Source organism: Manis pentadactyla, chromosome 10 (genome assembly GCF_030020395.1).
Source record: "Manis pentadactyla isolate mManPen7 chromosome 10, mManPen7.hap1, whole genome shotgun sequence".
Lineage (NCBI taxonomy): Eukaryota > Metazoa > Chordata > Mammalia > Pholidota > Manidae > Manis > Manis pentadactyla.
The window spans coordinates 119,649,698-119,671,272 of NC_080028.1; the positions used below are offsets into that span (position 1 = coordinate 119,649,698).

General features: G+C 44.6%; 1 pseudogene; it reads right to left on the bottom strand.

Annotated features, from left to right (window-relative positions):
* LOC130679194 (sorting nexin-29-like) overlaps positions 1–21,575 on the bottom strand; it is a 56,648-nt pseudogene that overhangs the window by 11,924 nt on the left and 23,149 nt on the right.

Below are 21,575 nucleotides of genomic sequence, written 5' to 3' on the forward strand. Positions count from 1 at the left end.
GTGCATGAAAAGACTCATTTCCAAATGGCTGAAAATAAAAAAGCAAAAATCAAAACAAAAAAGCCAACAATTTAAACACTCAACAACGAGGGAACCTTTAGCAAATCATGACATACTGAACTGACTGAATGTCAACCAATCGATATTCACAATTATGTAAAATCATGGAAAATATTTGACAGTATAAGCTTTGGAGCACAACATAACCTACCCTTAATCCCAGCTTTTGGAATTGCTCTAACCAATCTGAGCTCTCTACAGAATCCTGTCCTTTCATCCATCAAGTGGAAGTGACTCCCACTAACCTCCCAGGGCAGCTCTAATAATTACGATAAAGTTAGCAAGTAGCTTGCCACGCCTGGCATATCACGGATGATCAATAATGCAGGTATCCATGTGAATGAGGACATAAGTAAAAATGAAAAACAAAAGCAGGCATAGTCTCATGAGAAGGAAAAAAAACCATACTAAAACATGAAGATGAAAAGCTGAGGGCTGGAGACATGCTGTCCCCCTTGACGAGACCAGGGGGTCTCAGCATTTTCACTTCACACTCTGGAAGTCGGCCATGATTAGGGTGGCACTGTTCACTGTAAAGCCTATATGAAGAGGTAACTAGCTTATCTGGCATGAAGATAAAACCAAGCACAGGAAATCTCACAAGAGCAGCATAACAGCAGCTGACCTGTGTCACCTTCCTCAACATACCAGGCCCAGTGCCAAAGGCCCCAGACACAGGAAGTAGCCCATCAACTTGACAACTCCACAAAGCAGGTGCTGTTTCCCTCCCAGGTCTCTGATGAGGCCTGAAGCTCAGCGGGTGGAGTAACTTAGCCCACTTTGGCCAGCCTAAGCCACGTAGCAAGTAAATGAGAACCCAGCTTGTCTTGATTCCAAGATCCAAGCTCTTAACTATCCTTTCCTGCTTTGTGCCTTCCTGTGCATCCAGCCCCTCCCGCAGGTATAAACCTACTGCATGCCCAGTGCTAAAGCAGCAGGCACAGTGAATGAGCGCGGTCCACACCCTTATAGATAAACAGAGAAGTTACCAGCCCACAACTATTCTCTAGTATAACCCTGCCTTTCTCCTGAGCTCCCCTGGGTAGTGGAAAGTTAGAGATGTGAGGAAAACCCAAACAACGGAAACAAACGATGTATGTATAAAGCAAGAATTTCAAGGCACGCTTCTTGACACCAACTTTGGGGGAAGTGCCTTCAAATACACTACCCTTCCCCAGATCAGGAGAAGAGCAAGTGCACACTCCTTCCTCCTAAATGGAGATCTGAAAAATGAATGGTGCCCTAAGCACAAAAAAACTTGCGGCCTTATTTCACCCAATAGTGCAGAAAGAGAGAGCAATGAGTTAATGAATGTAGCACCCCCTCTGCTAAAAGTGCCAGTGCAACGTACTCCTCAGGGGACTCCGAGTGGCCCGCACACTTCCTGCCCGACATGTGCCTGTACACATCGTCCTCGTTTTCGTCCACGTCCTCGTCATCGACGCTTTTCACATCGAGCTTCTGGTACCCAAACTCCCCGTTCAGAGACACAGAATCAATTTTCCATGAGTTGCTGCTCTGACTTCCGTTGGAATTTGGCCCAAAGGGGCTTTCAAAGGCTGACATGATACTGACCGAGGAGCGGTCAGAGTTCTCCTCCGAGCTCTCCGCTGCCCCAGGAATCTTTGAAAACCTCCCCAGAGTTCTGCTCATCTTCCTCGTCGTCAGATGAGATGTTGGTCACCTTCTTTTTCTTCGTCCGCTCCTTTTTACATCTGGCATCTGGCAAAAAAAAGGATAAGACATAAGAAAAAGTAGGCAAGATAAAGACAGGATCAAACCATTTTTGCCTCTAGATTGTGGAAAGTCCTCTGTTATTCTACTGAAAAAATTAATTTAAGGTAAATTCATATTTTTTTGTAATCTTTGAGGTGGAACAAAATGGATGTTCTGATTTACACAAATACGATTTAAATAAAATACATTAAAATTGTTCCTTCTAAGCAATACTTCTAAAACTTTGATTCAAAGGATGCTACCATTACAGAAATGATTTTCATTGTTCACTTTGGAAAATACTCTCATGGCTGGCAGATGAGACCAAGAAAACCAGTTTGAGGGTGGAAATCAATTGTTCAATGGCTACAATTCCTCCTATTTCTACCCAATGCCCCTGACAATGGGACCTTCCTGCTCCTCCCTCACAGATGCTGTCTATTTCTCTACCCCCTTGAATGTGAGCTGGCTTAGTGTTCTGCTTTTACCAACAGAACGTGGCAGACATAATGCAGCGTGACAGTTCTACAGCCTAGGCATCGAGACGTGTTGTGCCCTCTTGGAATGCTACCCTGCAACTACCATGGAAGGAAGCTAGCCTAGTTTATTGAGGATGAGAGGCCATATACAGCCACCCCAGCCAACAGTGAACACTAATTCCAGACACTTGAGTGGGGCCATCACAGACCTTCCAGCTTGGCCACCAGCTCAATGCAGCCCCAGAAGGGAGCCAAGTGAAACCAACAGAAGAACCATCCTGCCAACTCATTAAAAAATATTGAATTGCAGTTGTTTTAAGCCACTACCTTCTGGAGCTCTTTGTTACACAGCAAAGGCTAACTAAAACTGAAATCAAGATTGCTGTGGTAACCAGAACTTAGATGAGCCAGTTTATTCACCCATGTTAATCATCAAATATGGGTGTGAGATACTGTGAGCTGATTCAAAAGACTCCATTCCATCTAAACCAAGGTGTGATGGGGTGATGCTCCCCAAGTATCACACCCTGAGGCAATGTTCCCAAACAAAGCAGAGTCCCCAGAATGGACGGAAAGAACACATCTTTGGGTATACAAGTTTCAGGGTCTCTGCCATGCAAAGTCCACAACAGTCCTCAGTCTTAGGTCATTCTCATGGGGTCTCTGCTGGAGAAGAAGGCAAGACAGATAAAGCCAGTATATACCAAACACTCCATGAGATTCTGCATTTTCACCATCAATAATTCCAGAGAGATGACCATGATTACTGCCTTGCTCAAGGGACTTGAGAATACTAGGACTAAGAACTTAACCCCAAATTTCCAATTTTGCTGCAAGAACATTCTGGGTGTCCCCGAAGGCTCATGGGTATTATAAACTTCTCTCAAAATTAATCTTAGTGGAATCAACTTTCTCTTGCCTCCTGGTGGCCTAGAGTCAAAGCTGCTCAACTGCTCCCTTCCCTGTAGCCTCCATTGAAATGTCATCCCTTAACAGCATGCATTTCCCATAGCTCCCTACGCTTGGCTTCCATCCCATTTGCCAGAAGGATAACAAATTATTTGTATAATTTGTCATTAAATGTCTACCCCCACCCATCCCAAAGGAAACTGTAGGCTAAATGCTAGTAATTGTCTTACTCAGCATGCAATAAATGAACAACAGAAGAATGGATGGGAATAAATGAAGAGCAGCCTCACCTGGCTTCATGTGACTACCCCACCCCGATCTTTAGTTTGTTCATTTGAGCTGTTTGCTCTCCTACCTTATCATCACCACATTTCTGGAAGGCTCTCAGGTCCCTTCCAAACAAATTAAAGGCAAGACAAATAAACACAAACATGACCTGGACAGACAGGTGCATCAGATTTCATTCCCCTTGGCACTTTCAGATGCGAGTCGTGCCCACCTCGCCCCAGTCTGTCATCTTTTCACCCAACCCCCTCTGCTCTGCCTCGCACACCCCTTCTCACTTACCGGCAGTCACATGCTTGGACACAACAGGCAGAGGGTCGGTCTCCTGCTCAGGTCTGATGAGGCTAGAGACTTCAGAGGAGGCCGTGATCTCATCTCCCTAAAAAGGCTGCTCACTCCTTGCGTGGATTCCTTCAGCAAGGAGGTCACATTCTGCGTTGACTCTTTCAGGAGGTCTGAGACAGTAGGAGCAAACTTACTCTGACCATTTAAGTCCTTGTTGTCAATGTTAATCGCAAAGAGTATAGAGTTCAAACCTGCCAGGAAAAGAGGAAAGTCTGGAGTGTCTGCTGTTGAAAACCCAGTTGTGACCCCAACACGATAAACAAGCTGCAGTTGGTACAGTACACGCTGATCTTAAATGTTAATAAAGACCTCCTGCAAAATCGGGGTCAGAAGACACCAGCCACCACAGATGTTGAATCTTTCCAAATTCTCTCCCTTTCTGTCAGGAAGACAAATGCAAATAAGTCAACCAAGGGGAGGATAAGTCGTAAGTTTGGGAGTCAGACTGCCTGGGGTGAATCCCAGCACTGCCACTTACTAGCTATGAGGCCTTGGTCAAGCCATTTATAACCTCCCTGAGCTTTCGTTTCCTTACCTGTGAAATGGAGACAACGATATCTCTTTCACAGGGTAACTATTAAGGATCATCACCCACAAAAAACACTTGGCTCAGAGGCAATCAAAAACTGTGTGCCAATATCATTATTACTATCATTATTATTACTTTACATAAAAACTTGAACTGGTATCCCATAGCCCACAGAAGGAATCATGGTCACCCCCTGACGTTTCCTCTTCAATGGACAAAACTAACATAACTTTCAATGTTTGGGACTTGGCAAAAACTTTCAGGAGAACAAAAAAAGAGGAGGCAACAAAGGATTTGGAAAAAAGAAGCAGGTTACCCACTTGTGTCGGGTTCATCCTTTGAGAAGCAATTTAACAACTCACCAGCTGACATCAGTCCAGGGTCTCCACATTGGCAAATTACGTACATGACTCCATATCACACGGCCCCATTACAGGGACTTTTATGCTACCGGATCCCCACCTTCCCCGTGCACAGGAGGAAAGTAAAGGTAACAAAGGTGATGGGTCTGCACCAGCCAGTAAGGGGTAGAGCCAGGCTTCAAAGGCAGGTCTCCCACCTCCAATTCCCCAGATCTTTATATTACACTTGCAAAGCCACAGCCCAAACCCCCTCGATCCCATGCTCTCCCTGCCGGACTATCAATTCTAGAGAAATGGACTCAATGCTCAGTACGCTAAAGGAAGGACAGTGGCAAGTGACTCATGAAGTTGGTCAGGGATGGGGAAAACCACAGCATCCCTTGGAGTTATAAATTCACTCCCAGGCAGCCTCTGCTCACCAAGCCTCACAGGGCCCATCACCCCTGGCCTTGGCCAGGCTTACCAGCTGCCATGGTAGGAAGCATGCTAGATCTTTCTTCAACCATCACAAAAGACCAGTCTTCCTAAAAAGTGCTGCAAATTGAAAGAGAAAGGGAAAAAGCTCTGAATAGTGGTTCTCTGCATCCATTAGCCAGACAATCCCATTAGATGGCTCCCTGGAAAATGCATGCCTGGTCATCCCAGAGTGGATATATGAGGTGGCTGCTGGACTGAAGCTTCCTTTATAAACAAAGGGTTGAACACATATCCTACGACTTCCTCACTGGTCCCCTGAGATCTCTAGGGTCCCCCAAGCTTCAGAGTGCTGAAATAGGCATGAGATGTAAACATGATAGTTCTGAAGCAGCAAAGGAGAAGGGGACAAACAGAGGGGTGACTTGCACTCAAGCAGTGTCTCCATGAGATGGAAAGACCCCTCACTGGGCTAACACAAGGAGAGACAATTTCAGAACGAAATTAGAGTTCCATGGCTCCATCAGCCAGGGCACCAGTATGTAACATCTGCTTGGGCTGCAGACCCAAAAGTCCAAGTCATCCCTCACAAGGCCTGTGAAGCTAAAAAGAACCCCACAAACCCAAATGGCAGTGTGTATGTGTGAGGTGGGTGGGGGTGCTCAGAGAGGCCTACAGGGTCTGTCCAAGGTCATCTGGCAATAAATGGTACAGCCGGGGCTCAAAGCACGTCTCCCAATGCAATTCCCCAGCTCTCTTTCCAACCCCCTGCTAAGTAATATCAAGCAAATACCCTCAACCCCTGACTTCCTTCCCTGCCAGGCCCGAGAACTCTAAGTTAATGGAGTGAAAGCTCAGTTTCACTAAAGCACCGTCAGGGATGAGTGACCTGCAACTCAGCAGCAACTGGACACGTTAGCTGCTCTGGTGACTGAATACAACTAACAAAAAGAGAACAGAGATGCGTCACTTTCAATAGTCACCCAGCAGAATATCAGTGGAAGCCCAAACTACACTTTGCAACCATACCTCTGATTTCCAAAATTGTAATTCTTTAAAAATCTGAGCCAGTTTTCATGCATGTCAATTAATCTGGTTTTCCCACACTGAGTTGGGTAAGTGGCTAGTGATTCAGGTAAGATCAAGTGTGATCCTTAACAGCTGGATTCACTTCAATTGTTCATAGTTAAAGGCTGCCTTGAGAGTGAGTGTACAACTTTGAACTACTTGCAAATGATCTGCTGGGAAGAGCTTCAAGAAAATTTATTGTTAAGAAACGTGAGTATGTTCTCCATAACTAAAGCTGGTTAATGCTTACACACAGACGTTCACAGCCTCCCGCCTCAGACCCCAAGCAGCACACAAGTACAGCCAGTGCCAGTCATCCTGGCCCCCATCCGTCCCATTTCAGACCCACAATCTGGGTACGCAACTGGACGAGGAGCCACAGGCAACATCTGCAGGAGAACTTCGAGGGTATTTGTAAGAGCCTTAGTGTGCCCTTCCAGAACGCCTAATGAGTGACTGGTATCATTCCTGGATGACCACAAGCAGCAGAAGAAACACAAGAGGAGACTTGAGCAGGAAACACACAGCAACATATGACATCACAGGAATGCACCATGGCACTAATGAAGCACCATATTACTTAATTATATGAAATTTCAAAGTTGAGGATCTGGGCACTGCTGATGCAGAAGTTACTCAAGGGACCAGGACAGGGTCGAGTACTGTCCCTCTGGTGACACAAAATGACATGTCTTGTCCACCATTCTCAGAAGGAAAATAACAGAGACAGAGACAAAGACAGAGACATCATAAACATCATGAATACAGGAAAAAAGAATAGTCAGGCATTTCTGAAGGGAATGTGGCCGGCCGCACTATGGTTGATGCATATTCAGTGCTTCAGCCACATTGCTGGGGACAGCCATACTCCCCAAAGCTGAGCGTGCCTTTGGCCATGTGACTTGCTGCCAATGAAATGTGAGTGAAAGTGAAGTAACCCTGCAGGCAAAAGCTTAAAAAGTCAGCGCTTTGTTCAACCACATTCCCTATTCCTGCCTTGGCAATTGTGAAAGCATTTACAGAAACTGAGCCTCCAGTCAGCCTGGGTCCCTGAGATGAGAAACCCCTACACAGCCATGACAGACTTGCAGCAGGGAGAGGAAATGCATGTGGCTATCTCAGCCACTGGGAGTTTCGTGATGTTTGTTATGGCAGCGTGGCCTGCCCTATACTAAGTGACAGAGTGAACTTTTTGTTTATGAGCAAGAAAAAAAGAAAACATAATAGAATTCATTCTTCTGAAATGACAAATGACTTCTCTCCCCAACATAAAACTTCTATATTTTTTTCAGTCAGTTTGGGATGGAGTAACTTCAAAAATCCAGAAGTTGTAAAGAACCCAGCACACATGGAAAGACCAAATATGAAACCGAGTCCTAAATACCCCACATCTAAAGAGAAAGAAGCTCTGAATCTGAAAGAAGCCCAAACTAAAAGCTCACTGTGTCCTAAGACAGCCAACTTCTGCACACCTGTGGCTTTACCAGTAACAGCGTCAAGCGTGCTCGCTACACACAGGAGCCATGCTGAACCCTTTACAGGCAGTTCCAGTTACCCTCCCAGCAAATGCCTCATAGCACAGCTGAACGACTGGGGCTCTTGAAGGGGAACCCACTTGCCCCACAGGGAGGGACTAGGATGCAAACCTAGGCAGGCTGACTGCAGGTTGCACGACTCTAACCCCTTGGCTACACGCCCTCCCAGCCCCACATCGGGTACCTGAGCCTGCCGCGGTCGGCCAGGAGCATGTGCAGGTAGCGCTCCAGCGATTGTTTGTTGAGGGCACAGCGCAGCCAGGCCCAGCCACGGCCCACGTCGGAGGTGATGTGGCGCAGGGAGCAGAAGCGCTGCAATTCGTGCTTGTTGAGGACCTCCTTCACGTAGAACCAGAACACCGGCTCTGTGGAGACAGTGGACAGGCTGTGGCTCACCAACAGAGACGGACAACGCACTGGGGTAATGGTCTCTGGGCAGTTTTGAGGATTTTTTTTTCTTTAGTTTTGAGGATTTTAAGAGTTACTTCCTTAACACAGAAAAGGAAGACACCAGAGAGTATGCCAAACATAACAATGACCCCCCAATCTACCATCTAGGGATGACCACTGTCCCTAGAAAATGAAAATACATTGTCAAGTATTCCTTCCAGTCTTTTCTCCTGTACTTTTCTGTTTTATACAAAACTGACATCTGCAATAGGCTGAATCATGGCCCCCAAATATAATCACATCCTAATCCCTGGAACCTGTGAATGTTAACTTACATGGCAAAAGGGAGTTTGTGGAGGTGATTAAATTGAGGGTCTTGAGAAAGGGAGGTTATGCTGGGTAGTCACTGTGGACCCACTGTAATCTCCAGTCTTTAAAAGAGGGAGGCAGAGGGGGATCTGAGGTATAAGAGGACAAGGCAACACGGCCGAGGAGGCCAAGAGGGGGATGATGGGGCCACAGCCAAGGAATCCCAGAAGCCACCAGAAGTCAGAGGAGGCAAGAAGAGATTCTGCTCTAGGGCTTCCAGAAAGAAGCAGCCCTGCCATCATTGTCGTAACTTTAGCCTAGCGTGACTGACTGTGGACTTCTGCCCTCCCTAACTGTGAGAAAATTAGTTCACGTGGCTTTAGGCCTCGAAGCGTGTGGTTTGTTAGACAGTCATCAGAATTTCATATGCCATCATAGTGAGTGTGTGTGTGTGTGAGGTACATATATATATATATATATATATATATACACACATACATATATATATAGTTTTGTATCCTGGTTTATTTCTTATCTAGATCATAAACATTTTTCCTGTAATATTCAAAGACCTTTGAAAACATGATTTTTGATGGTTTTCCAGTTAAATATAATTTATTTCTCTACTGCTGGGAACATGATATATTGCCAGTTTTCACTATATACTGCTTTGAACATCTGTATATAACTAATTGTTCTCATTCCTAGCTCCCCAGGAGAGACTGCCATAGATCTGAGAATAGGAAGAGATTGAAGGCTTTAGGGAAAGCTAAGTAAGTTTGTCTTTATCCACAGAACAGTCATTCTATCTTCTCACATCCCACCTGTTGATTCACACACATTTCTTAGTCATAATTCTTGTGCATATCTAATTTTGTGATCAATTTTCTTTACTTAACATTGGCTCATCAACACTTTTTCATGCTATTTTTCATGTTATTTTTCATAATAATAACACCAAAAGCAACAGCCACTACTATTTATTGAGCATTAACTACATACCAGCCATTGCACTGAACACTTTACACCTGACCCCAGTTCTCACAACCCCCAAGGCTGTCTCCATCTCAAAGGCAAAGTCCGAGGCCTAGACAAGTGAAGTGACTCGTGCAGTGATGCACAGTCAGCAAGTGGCCCAGCAGAAGAGGCTGGAGACAGCTGACTGCAAACTGCTACCTCACGCTGCCCTCCCACACACAAGGGAAGGAAGGCTCTGCTTCCTTTGAAATTATCATGTTCACAACTGCTTACTACCCCAAGAGAGAATATGCTGAGTCTCTGCGGCCAGATGGGGACTCTAATCCAGGAGCTAAACAGGCTCATAGACCCCTCTGAAAATATGAAAAGATCTTTGGTCTTCCTTCCAGAAGGATACAAATACACACATCTCCACAAACCAAACACCAGCTCAACAAAACCTCATGCTGATATTTCAGTTCAGTTATATCAGCAGAGACTGCATTCTTCCTAGGAGCCACGATCTGGGCAAGGGTGTGGGCTGCCAAGGAGGGACAAGAAGGACCCGTCCCTAACAAGCGTCCCATCTAGCAGACAGGATAACAGGTGGGGGAGGTCAGGCAAGGAATGACCCTGGGCAGGTCACTCAACCATGCTAAGCTTCAATTCCTCCTCCTTAAAATAAGCCCCCAAGTAAAGAAACACCTGGGTTTGGGGGTCCATGGAGAACAGGAGGTAAAGTACTGAGCACAAGGCCCAGCCCATGACGACCAACCACCATGTGTTTAATAATTACTTTCTTATACGAGAGCATTTGTGTCATTTCCTCTTTTCCCATTTCTGTTAACAGCATCTAAATGTATATGCATATGAGCATACACACCTGCGGGTCAAGCCAACCTCTAGGATCATTTCAAATAAACATCTCAAGAGGGACTGGAAACACCACCAACAGGGCAGTTCACACAGGACTGCCATCTCTGTCAGTCCCCAAATGACACACTAATCCCCTCCCCAAACCCATAAGATCAGCACACACCGTACAAGAGTGTTACTGCCTTGGTTCCACTGGAAGCCTCTCTCAGAAACCAGGGCGGGGGACCTGGGTTATTCAATACCTTGTTCTGAAACACATCAACCAGTGTGTAAATCCATCTGTAACTCCATCACAACCCAAATCAAGTGACTCCCACCTGCATCCTGCCTTTCCTGAGGACTGCAGTGACCTCCCTCTGACCTTGAACACACATGAAACACTTAGAGGTGTGTTTTCACCTTTCAATTTTGCAAGTTGCCTACTGCTACAGAATCCTTCTAAAGCTTGCCAGAGCGATGCTGACGATGATAAGGATGATCCCAGGGGGGCTCCACTTCCACTGCCAGAATTAATGTGGCCAATTTAAAGTGCAGCTCACCTGCCACTTAACACTTGCAGTGTCCACACTTTAATTTGGAAATATATACCAATCTCTCACTGCTTTGAAACAAGAGGCTAATTCCAAAAGTGGGCAAGACTTCTTCTCTGGACTCCTGAAAGGCATCTGCCAACAAGAACAAGAGCCAGGAAGGGAGTCTTGAAGCGAGCTACCGGGAGTCACTTGTTAATAGAGGGTGACCGATAGACAGCACAGGGCCTTTGGTAAGGTTCCTAACAGGCTCAACTTTAATCGATGTCAATAATGCAAGAATTCATACATTGGAGGCCAAAGAGGACAAAAACTCTGGCTCAAAGATCAGTTTAGGCATTGTGTGACCTTGGGTAACTTATTTTGCCCTTCATTTTCCTCATCTGTAAAATGCTGTCTGGTATAAAGGGAATAACAGGAAAATAGAGCTTACATGGAAAGTGCTTAGTGCCAAGGACCCCAGTAGGCAAGCAGCATCCCACCCGTCTTCGGGAACCAAAGGGGAACCATGCTCCTTGGGAAATTGCCTTCAGCACTATCAATCTCTCCTTCCCACGGGGATGGGCAGGCAGGCAACTCAGGCTGGGCAATGACCTGGCCACAGCAGGGTGTGCGCCATGCCTGGCCTCCCGCAAACCCACCCTCATCCTGGCCCTTGTTTGATATTTTGTGCATCATGACTTTTATGTTTTAATTTTGATTTTTTTAATACTGCATGAAAATATTATTCATCTTGAAAGCTGAGTTTTTGGTGCTCCCATCAATTTTGAGGCTGAAGCGAGTACCTCACTGGCCTCATCCTAGTCCCAGCCCAGGACTACTTGGTCTTCCGTGCAACCTCTACCTGAACCACTAGGACACAGGCCTTGTCTCCTTCAAGAATGGAAGTCAGCAAGCAATGAACAGAGGGCCACATTTGGCCCACCACCTGTTTTGTTAATAAAGTTTTTTTGGAACACAGTCACAGCCATCTGTTTACATACTGTCTTTGGCTGCTTTTCTGTTAAGAAGGCAGAGCTGGGAAGTTACTATGGAGATGCTACCCCACAAAGCCTAAAATCCTATCTGATCCTTAAGGAAGAAGTTTTCTGACCACTATTTCAGAAATAGGAGCTCCAATAATCATAATCATGTAGAGTGAGCCTACCTGGGAAAGATGCCAACCCAGACAGAAGGGGGGCTGAGAGAGATGTGGAGGATGCTGAGCCCCTCGATCCAACTCAACCCCTAGTTTTCTTACTTGAGTCAACATGTGCCCCTTTTTGCTGAAGTCTAAATGGCTTGCTGTCACTTGCAACCAGAAGAACCCTAATGCAGGAAGATAGGGTGTATTTTTCAATCATTCACAAGCATTTATAGAGGACCGATAACATGCCAGGCACTGAGCAATGCCTGCATGCACTGAAGAGGCAGATGCATCCTAAAAAATAAACAAGAAAAGCTCTGCTCAACAAGAAACAGAAAACCCAAACACAAGGAGCTACACTCCTAAAAAACAAAGAAGGTTTATTCCTCTCATCTACTTAGTCTGGAAGTAGAAAGCTAGTTCAAATGCTCTGTCATGGGTAGAACCCCAATACTCACCTGCACCTCACTGTCTCAGAGGACCATCACCCACTCTGGCATCACATTCACAGTCGGAGCAGAAAGAAAGAGGACAAGATAAAGCCAGCATTATCACCCCTTTTCTCCACAAGGCTAAGTAATCCTGAAAAACCACAGGGAGCAGAGAAAGAATGTCAAGACTAGTTTAACCACTCATGATCCAGTACCTCGAGAAGAGCATCCCACAACCCCAAGCAAAAGCAGGATTCTACTAAGCCAAAGAAGAAAAGGGGAGTGCCTTGAAGTCGGAAATGAACAGAATCAGCCCGACATGGTACCAGCCATTCCAGGAGCAGACAGAAAACCACATGCTTCCATATTCCAGCCTGAGACCTGGGTGGCCACGGTCACTCCCAAAGCCCAGCTGCATTCCAATCTGGATGAGCCTGACTACAGGGCATGAACGGCTTAGCAAAGCAGTTTCCAATAGGCGCTGTAGCTGGGACCTGTGCCAGCCCCCAACCAGCAACAAGACTGCCTCCTGGACAAGAACACAGAACTCGGGTGTAAATATGAACCATACACCACGAAGACTTGTACAAAGTATGTACGCTTTTTTTTTTCTCTATTTTAAATTGTGGTAAAATACACATAATAAAATTTAACACTTCAGAACAAAACAGCAGCAGAAGCACAGAACCCAAGAATGGACTAACAGTTACCAAAGGGAAAGGGACTGGGGAGGACGGGTGGGAAGGGGGGGATAAGGGTGGGAAAAAAAGAAAGAGGGCCTTACGATTAACATGTATAGTGTGGGGGGGGGGCACGGGGAGGGCTGCGCAACACAGAGAAGACAAGTAGTGATTTTACAGCATCTTACTACACAGATGGACAGTCACTGTGAAAGGGGATGTGGGGGGGACTTGGTGAAGGGGGGAGCCTAGTAAACATAATGTCCTTCATGTAATTGTAGATTAATGATACCAAAATTTTAAAAAATTTTAAAGTTTTAAAAATTTACCACTTTAACCATTTTTAAGTGTACACAGTACAATGTACACGAAGTACATTCCCAATGTTGGGCAACTGTCACCACATCCACCTCCAGAGCTTTTCCATCATCCATAGTCGCTAACAAAAACGCCCCCATTCTCCCCTCCCCAAGCCCCTAGTAACCTCTAGTCTACTTTCTGTCTCTAGGATCTATTCTGGGCACTTCATGAAGGGAATCATACAGTAGTGACCTTTTGTATCTGGCTGCTTTCACTTAGCATAACGTTTTCAAGGTTCATCCATGTTAGAGGCATCCAGACCCTAACATGCAGGGACAGTTCTGTGCTCCTTACTAAAAAGCCTCTGGCTCCAGCCCACAGCCACTCCAGCTGTCAAGAACCCTCCCCAGAACCCTGCAGGTGTCCCCAGAATCTAGTGACTCACAGCTTAACAGCCTGCCCAAGGGGCTGGCACTCTGGCTGCTGGCTCCCTCCCCAAGGCAAGCAGTGGCCTACCAGCTGTTAGACATTTATATCACCAGCCCGGACAGAACCCAGCATTTTCTTTGCACTTTCCACAAACATACCTTCCAAGATCTCTCTAACCAGAACTAGCTGATTTGCAAGTTCATGAATACAACAGAGAACTACAAAGGCGGAACTGAAACCCTACAGAGATGGGTGAGGAAGTGGACTTCCCCTCACAAACCAAAGGATGGGCCCAGGGTTCTCCTGTCACATGCAGCTTCCTCCAAAATTAACTTTCTACAGAAATGAAGTTGTACCCAAAGTGACTCAATGAACCAAATATAAATTCTGCTTTGAGTTAAATGCAATCAACCGTTTTCAAATAGCCCCACGGAGGATCGTGGAGGTTGGTTTCTCTAATTTCAGTTGGAGGTGTATATACATTAAGAACACCTGCTTTCAACTGACTGTGAAGCTGTACAGACAGCAGAGGGTGGGGTTTGGCTTCCTGGGAAAACCAGCAGCACCTCCTGAAGTCTGGGTCCTCGAGTCATCATTTTGAATTTAGACTTTTGGTGGCAAGGCATCTTTCAATACAGTGAAGCTACAAGGACACGTGAGAATGGATGCAGTCCTCGGCCACAGAGAGAGAGACAGTCAAGGAAACAAAACAGGTAGTGAGTGCGACATGTGTGTTTGCTGAAAGACAGACTCAGAACTACAGGTGGGACACTGATGTGAGGGCACAGTCCAGCTGACCTGGGTGGGGCGCTCTTGAATTACTTTTTGAGAGAAATCTGCAACTGCAAGAAAGAATCGATCAAAACCACTTCACACCCATTTGAATGGTTATTATCCAAAATAATAATAATATTAACACATGTTGGCAAGGATGTGGAGAAATTGGAGCTCTTCTGCACTGCTGGTAGGAATGCAAAATGAAACAGCTGGTGTGGAAACCAGCTTCTTAGTCTGGTACTTTGCTATAGCCACCCAGAGAGACTAAGACAGCCAGTAGCTTTATTAGTCTTCCTTCTCCCTCCAGCAAATGCAAAATGACTCATTTTTCCACACTACAACCTATATAGACTATTAGGGCTTCCAATGGCTACAAAATGCACCAATTCCAAGCCAAACCTAGGCAGAGCTCTCAGCCACTTTCAATTCATTTTTGATTGATTTTAAAATTAATCTTTGCTTCTGCAACATCTTTCTACATTTAGATATGTAACCGCACTAGAGGAAGTAAGGATTTAATAATATGGATAATGGCTGAACCACTGTGTTGTGCATTTGAAATCAACATAAGATTGTATATTAGCGATACTTCAATAAAAAAAATTTAACCTTTGCACTTTTCCTCAAGAATGAATCACTTCCTCTGTAGCATGCTCAAGTAATGCTGGTAATAAGACACCTCAGGAATCAGGAAATACTGTCCTGTGATCATCAACAGAACAAAAAGGCATCCTACAGTATGGGAGAATATATTTGTAAATGACATATCTGACAAGGGGTTAACATACAAAATAAATAAAGAACTCACACCTCAACACCCAAAAAGCAAATAACCCAATTGAAAAATGGGCAGAGAATATGAAGAGACAGTTCTCCAAAGGAGAAATTCAGATGGCCAGCAGACACATGAAAAGATGCTCCACATCACTAATCCTCAGGGAAATGCAAATTAAAACCACAATGAGATATCACCTCACACCAGTAAGGATGGCCAGCATCAAAAAACTACTAAAAACAACAAATGCTGGCGAGGATGTGGAGAAAGGCGAACCCTCCTTCACTGCTGGTGGAATGTAAGCTAGTTCAACCATTGTGGAAAGCAGTATGGAGGTTCCTCAAAAAACTCAAAATAGAAATACCATTTGACCCGGGAATCCCTCTCCTTGGAATTTACCCAAAGAATATAACTTATCAGATTCAAAAAGACATATGTACCCCTATGTTCACTGCAGCACTTTTTACAATAGCCAAGATATGGAAGCAACCTAAGTGTCCATCAGTAGATGAATGGATAAAGAAGAAGTGGTACATATACACAATGGAATACTATTCAGCCATAAGAAAGAAACAAATCCTACCATTTGCAACAACATGGATGGAGCTGGAGGATATTATGGTCCGTGAAATAAGCCAAGCGGAGAAACACAAGTGCCAAATGATTTCCCTTATTTGTGGAGTATAACAATGAAGCAAAACTGAAGGAACAAAATGGCAGCAGACCCAAAGACTCGACTCCAAGAATGAACTAGTGGTTACCAAAGGGGAGGAGTGTGGGAGGGCAGGTGGGGAGCGAGGGAGAAGGGGATTGAGGGGTATTATGTTTAGTACACATGGTGTGGGGGATCGTGGGCAAAACAGTGTAGCACAGAGAAGGCACATAGTGAATCTGTGGCATCTTACTACACTGATGGACAGTGACTGCATTGGGGTATGGGTGGGGACTTGATAATATGGGTAAATGTAGTAACCACATTGTTTTTTCATGTGATACCTTCATAAGAATGTGTATCCAAAATACCTTAATAAAAAATAAAATAAATAAATAAAAAAGAAATACAGTCCTGTGCACATTGAATAATGCCCTTCCTTCCAAACAAAATGTATTCACTGAACATATTTTTATTGGAGAACTTAACTATTTCCAGTTACTATGCTAGGGGCTGGGCATCAAGAGGAAGAAAATCAGACACAGTGCCCTGCATTCCCAAAGCTTCTCATCTAGTGGAGCACATAGACAACAGACAACTGAATATGGTGGGACACTATGATTAAGTGGGATCCCCTATCCTTTGTTCTCTAAGACAGGGGATGGCAATCTTTTTCATTAAGAGCCAAAGAGTAAATAAAATGAAGTAAATAATCATTTTTTACTTTATGGACCAGATCATCTCAGTCACAATTCTGCCTGGAAGCAGCACAGACACTAAGTAGATGAATGCTTGTGGCTGTGTTCCAATAAAATTTCATTAGAAAAATGGTAGCAGGACATAGTTTGCTGACCTCTGCTCTGAGTGATCATAACTTACTTGATATTTGCTGCATAATTTACACATTAATTCAAATTGGGAGACGAAGATCTTTCAGGGAACCATCTTTCTGGAAATAATATGCCATTATGAATAGGAGTAAGAGATTCTGCATCACAACCATGGAGACCTGAGTAGAAATCCCAGCTCTGCCACGTATTAGCCCTGGAACATTGAGGACGTTATTGCCTTTTCTTGAGCCTTCTCTTCATCTGTAAAATGAGGGAACTCTCATTCACTACTCATAGTCATTTCAGGAATCAAAAACAGAATAACGAACACAAAGGGCCTAACAAATCCCCTGGGCCACAGGAGCTGCTGGATATGAATCACTAACAAACGCTAAGAAAGTCAGGCCTGTGGTCAGCCAATTAATCAAATAGGGCATAAAATACCCAGGTCTCCACTGTGGAAAGCAGTATGGAGGTTCCTCAAAATGCTTAAAATAGAAATACCTTTCAACCCAGGAATTCCACTTCTAGGAACTTACCCTAAGAATGCAGCAGCACAGTTTGAAAAAGACAGATGCACCCCTATGTTTATTGCAGCACTATTCACAATAGCCAAGAAATGGAAGCAACCTAAGTGTCCATCAGTAGATGAATGGATAAAGATGATGCGGTACATATACACAACGGAATATTATTCAGCCATAAGAAGACAAATCCTACCATTTGCAACAACATGGATGGAGCTAGAGGGTATTATGCTCAGTGAAATATGACAGGTGGAGAGAGACATCAGCTCAAATGACTTCACAAGCATTCCCAGCAACTGCCTGTGTGTCTCCTACCTTTGCCAGAACATCTGCATCTCCTCCCAGTCAAAATGATTTCAAGTACCAAATGATTTCACTCATACGTGGAGTATAAGAACAAAGAAAAACTGAAGGAACAAAACAGCAGCAGAATCACAGAACCCAAGAATGGACTAACAGTTACCAAAGGGAAAGGGACTGGGGAGGATGGTTGGGAAGTGAGGGATAAGGGGAGGGGAAAAAGGAAGGGGACATTACAATTAGCATGTGTAGTCGGGGGCGGGCACAGGGAGGGCTGTACAACACAGAGAAGATGAGTAGGGATTCTGCAGCATCTTACTACGCTGATGGACAGTGACTGTAATGGGGTTTGCCGGGGGGGACTTGGTGAAGCAGGGAGCCTAGTAAACATAATGTTCTTCATGTAGATTAATGATACCAAAATAAAATAAAATAAAATGAAGTGCTACAGGCTTTGCTCATGACTGGTTAAGTGTCACAAAAGAACAAGGGCCTCAAAGTACAGAGAAGGGAACTGGCCCTGTGGAGTGGGTGCAGCAAGAGGGTGGGGAACATAGTCAGTCTCCAGGATGTTCCCCCTCTCCTCTCCTCCCCTCCCCTCCCCTCCCCTCCCCGCCCAGGAATGTTCCTCCAGCCTCTCCAGGGCCGCACAGCATGACATCAGCTCAAATGACTTCACAAAGCATTCCCAGCAACTGCCTGTGTGTTTCCTACCTTTGCCAGAACATCTGCATCTCCTCCCAGTCAAAATTATAAGCTTATGCAATTATGTTGGCCTTTCCTGGGTCATGAAGGTCAAGAGCAATTTTTAGGACTTTTACTACAGATTTCCTGCTTCAAACAAATTCTGCATGGGCATCAATTTAATAGCTATATAACTTTCCATCCTACTGATGCACTCCATTTTCTAACCATCTCCCAATTGTTGGGCATATACATTTCTGAGTATTCATCATTATAAATTACCCTGAAAATAACTTTAGGCAGAAAGATATTTCAAGTAATTTCCTCAGACTATATTACTAGACAGAGAATTAGGGGAAGCTGGAAATGCTTCCAACAATAGTCACTTAATGGGTGGTCTGCACATCACCCAGATTTACTCACTGCACCACTTGGCTAAGGAGGCAGTTATAGAAGCTGTTCATCTCTGGCCACCTTTTTGGTCTTAACACTAAATGGTTTTAGAAGCAACATATTAGCTACTGTCGGAATCCGAGGCAATCTCCTTTCTCCCTCCAAAACGCATCTGGCACTGCACGGAAAAAGAAGCCGCTGAGATCAGCTGCTGGGATGGGACACTCAAATGTCACAAGGCCTTCAGGGTCACAGAGGACAAAGGGCCAGAAACTCTTGGTGCCGAGTCAAGGCTCCCCATGCCCTGGGTGTCAACCCAGGATGTAAGACAGTGAACACCCCAGTCTTCCAGCTGCCACTTAAAGGAAGCCTTTACTTCCCACTTGCATGGAAGGGAGCCTTGTGGGAAAATTCTAAGAGGAAAACAGAACCACACAGCCTTCTACAGATTATCTAGGAATCATCTGCAGGAAGCGTCCTCTATCTGTCAGCAGCTGACTGTCTAGAACACTGCTCCTAATAGGCGATCATTAAATCTTTGAGATCTGTGATGATGGGTCCCTCTTGACAGGGCCCCGAAGTTGTTATGACTGGCTATAAAATTATGACAGCATCAATCAAACTTCAAACAAGTCATCTGGTAGTGGGGCACAATTTGCCCAGGATGGGTACAAACAAAAGCAAACTATTCTTCTTTAAAATTGTGACAAAATAAAGATAACATAAAATTTACCATTTTTACCATTTTTAGTTATACAATTCAATTCACAATGTTGTGCAACCACCGCCCCTATCCACTACTCCCTGATAAAGGTATAGAATCTCCACTGGGAGTAGCAGGCTTGCAAGATTCCAGAACTTATTATTATTTTCTTATATGCAAATTGTATCTCAAAGCTGATTTTTTTAAGGCATGTATACAACACTTTCACAATCCCAATTCAACTAAAGTAATAACAATAGCAGCTCTGGACTATTTACTTTTATTTATTTACGTTCAACTGCTACACTTAAAGTGGTTTAACTTGCCTATTTATCTTCTTGTTAGATTTTCCATCTCTGGAGAAAACATGAAACTACTAATGTGAGCTCCATATTTACTGTGAACCAGGTGCCAGCCAGGCCCTTTTCATACTTTAACAAATGCAATTCCCTTAACAGCCCTATGGAGATCAGTGACCCGGTTTCAGGGAAGAGAGATGCTCAGAGAGGCTAACAGGGCTGCCCCAGCACACACAGCGGTGAAGAGCTGAAGGTGGCATTCAACCCCAGCTATATCTAAGCCTGTGTCCTTCTGGCACACCAGGACACCTCAAGGCTCAGGCAGATGCTAAATTCTCTGGGCTCGCTTCAATACTTAACACACACCTCTGTTCAAGTATTTCTCTCCTTATATTGGTGGGTACATGCATACAGTTGTGAGTTGCCCCTTCCAAAATGTGAGCAACGAAGAATTCCCAAGGTTGCATGGCAGTTCTGCTACTTATTAACTATAACACTCTGAGCAAGTCACTGGGCCTTCCTGAGCGTCAGCTTCTTCATCTGTAAGATGCAAATAACTGCAGGAACTATCTCAGAGGGTGGCTGGAAGGATGAACTGTAAAGCTCTTAGCAGAGCCTAGGTTACGATGAATGTGCAATAAGCAATGCATGTTTGTATACAATGTGAATAAAAGCATAACATTACAGGTCTATTTATTTATACATGCCAGAGGGATTACACAATTAATGATTCTCATGAGTTCAGATGGCGAGTGCACAAAATGTTTTCTTGAGATTTTTAGTTGTGGAAATGAATAAATAATTCTTAGGAGAGAACCATCTTCTCATTGGTATCCCATCAGTAGCCTGATCTTCATATCAATGTGTTTTGGGTGGGTAATTTTTATATAGTAAACAGAGTGTTTATATATAAAACAGAGTATTTTATATAGAATACAAAGTTCTATGGGTCAAATGCTTCGGGAACACTGCCCCAAGTGGGGCATAATTGTGAATCTTAAATAAATAGCTTCCAGGTTCTAAAAAAAAGCGACGCATGTCTGGTACATTCAGGCAAGAAAACTGATGCCAGCCTTGTGTCAAAGCTCGCTTCCATGCCCACGAAAAGCCAGGCTTCACAAAAAGCTTCAGCCAATCAGAGCAGACCCCACGTTGGAGGAGCCATATGATCCTGGCCACGGCCTCACTCCTCCTCGTCCCTCTTCTCATGCTCAAGGGGCCCTAACTCCGACCACAACCTCAGCACCTGTAAGAGTTGCGCTAAAACACAACTGCTTGGAAATAAAACTTTGAAGCCCTCTGCAATGCCCTTCTCAAAGGAACGTCACTGCAGACAGGGTCCTCCAGAGGGCTTTAGAAAGTCAGGACACAGAAGTTCCTCTGTCCCTACTTCTCATTGCCTTCCCTGCCGTATCATTTCCTGGGGAAAACTATTAGCCTCACTGCTCTCAGATCCAAAGTGGGAGTAAGTGTGTGTATACAGAAGCACAGAAGTGACTTCTAAATTAACTATGTGCCACTATCGCTGGACCTCAAAGCCAAATGTGCACTTCGTCCTCTTACCTGTTTCACTGCGTCCAGCAGTCGCTCCAGCAGAAATTGTCTTTTCACGTCATTGTTCTGTGATCCTAAAATGCAACAAGACTTGATTAGCTCTGTTTGACATTAGCTTTCTGTTAAGACTTTCTGCCACATAGTATATAGCTCTCCCCAAAAAGCAACAGCCTCCCTCTGAAAAAAAGCCAGTGACAAGGACTCTTCCCCAGACTTGAAGAATGTGCCTGGAATGGTCTAACTCAGAGTTTTGCAACCTTGGTGCTACTGACATTCCAGCCAGATAATTTTCTGAGGTAGAGGCCCCTGTGAAGTGCAGGAAGTGGAGCAGCCTCCCTGGCCTCTAACCAC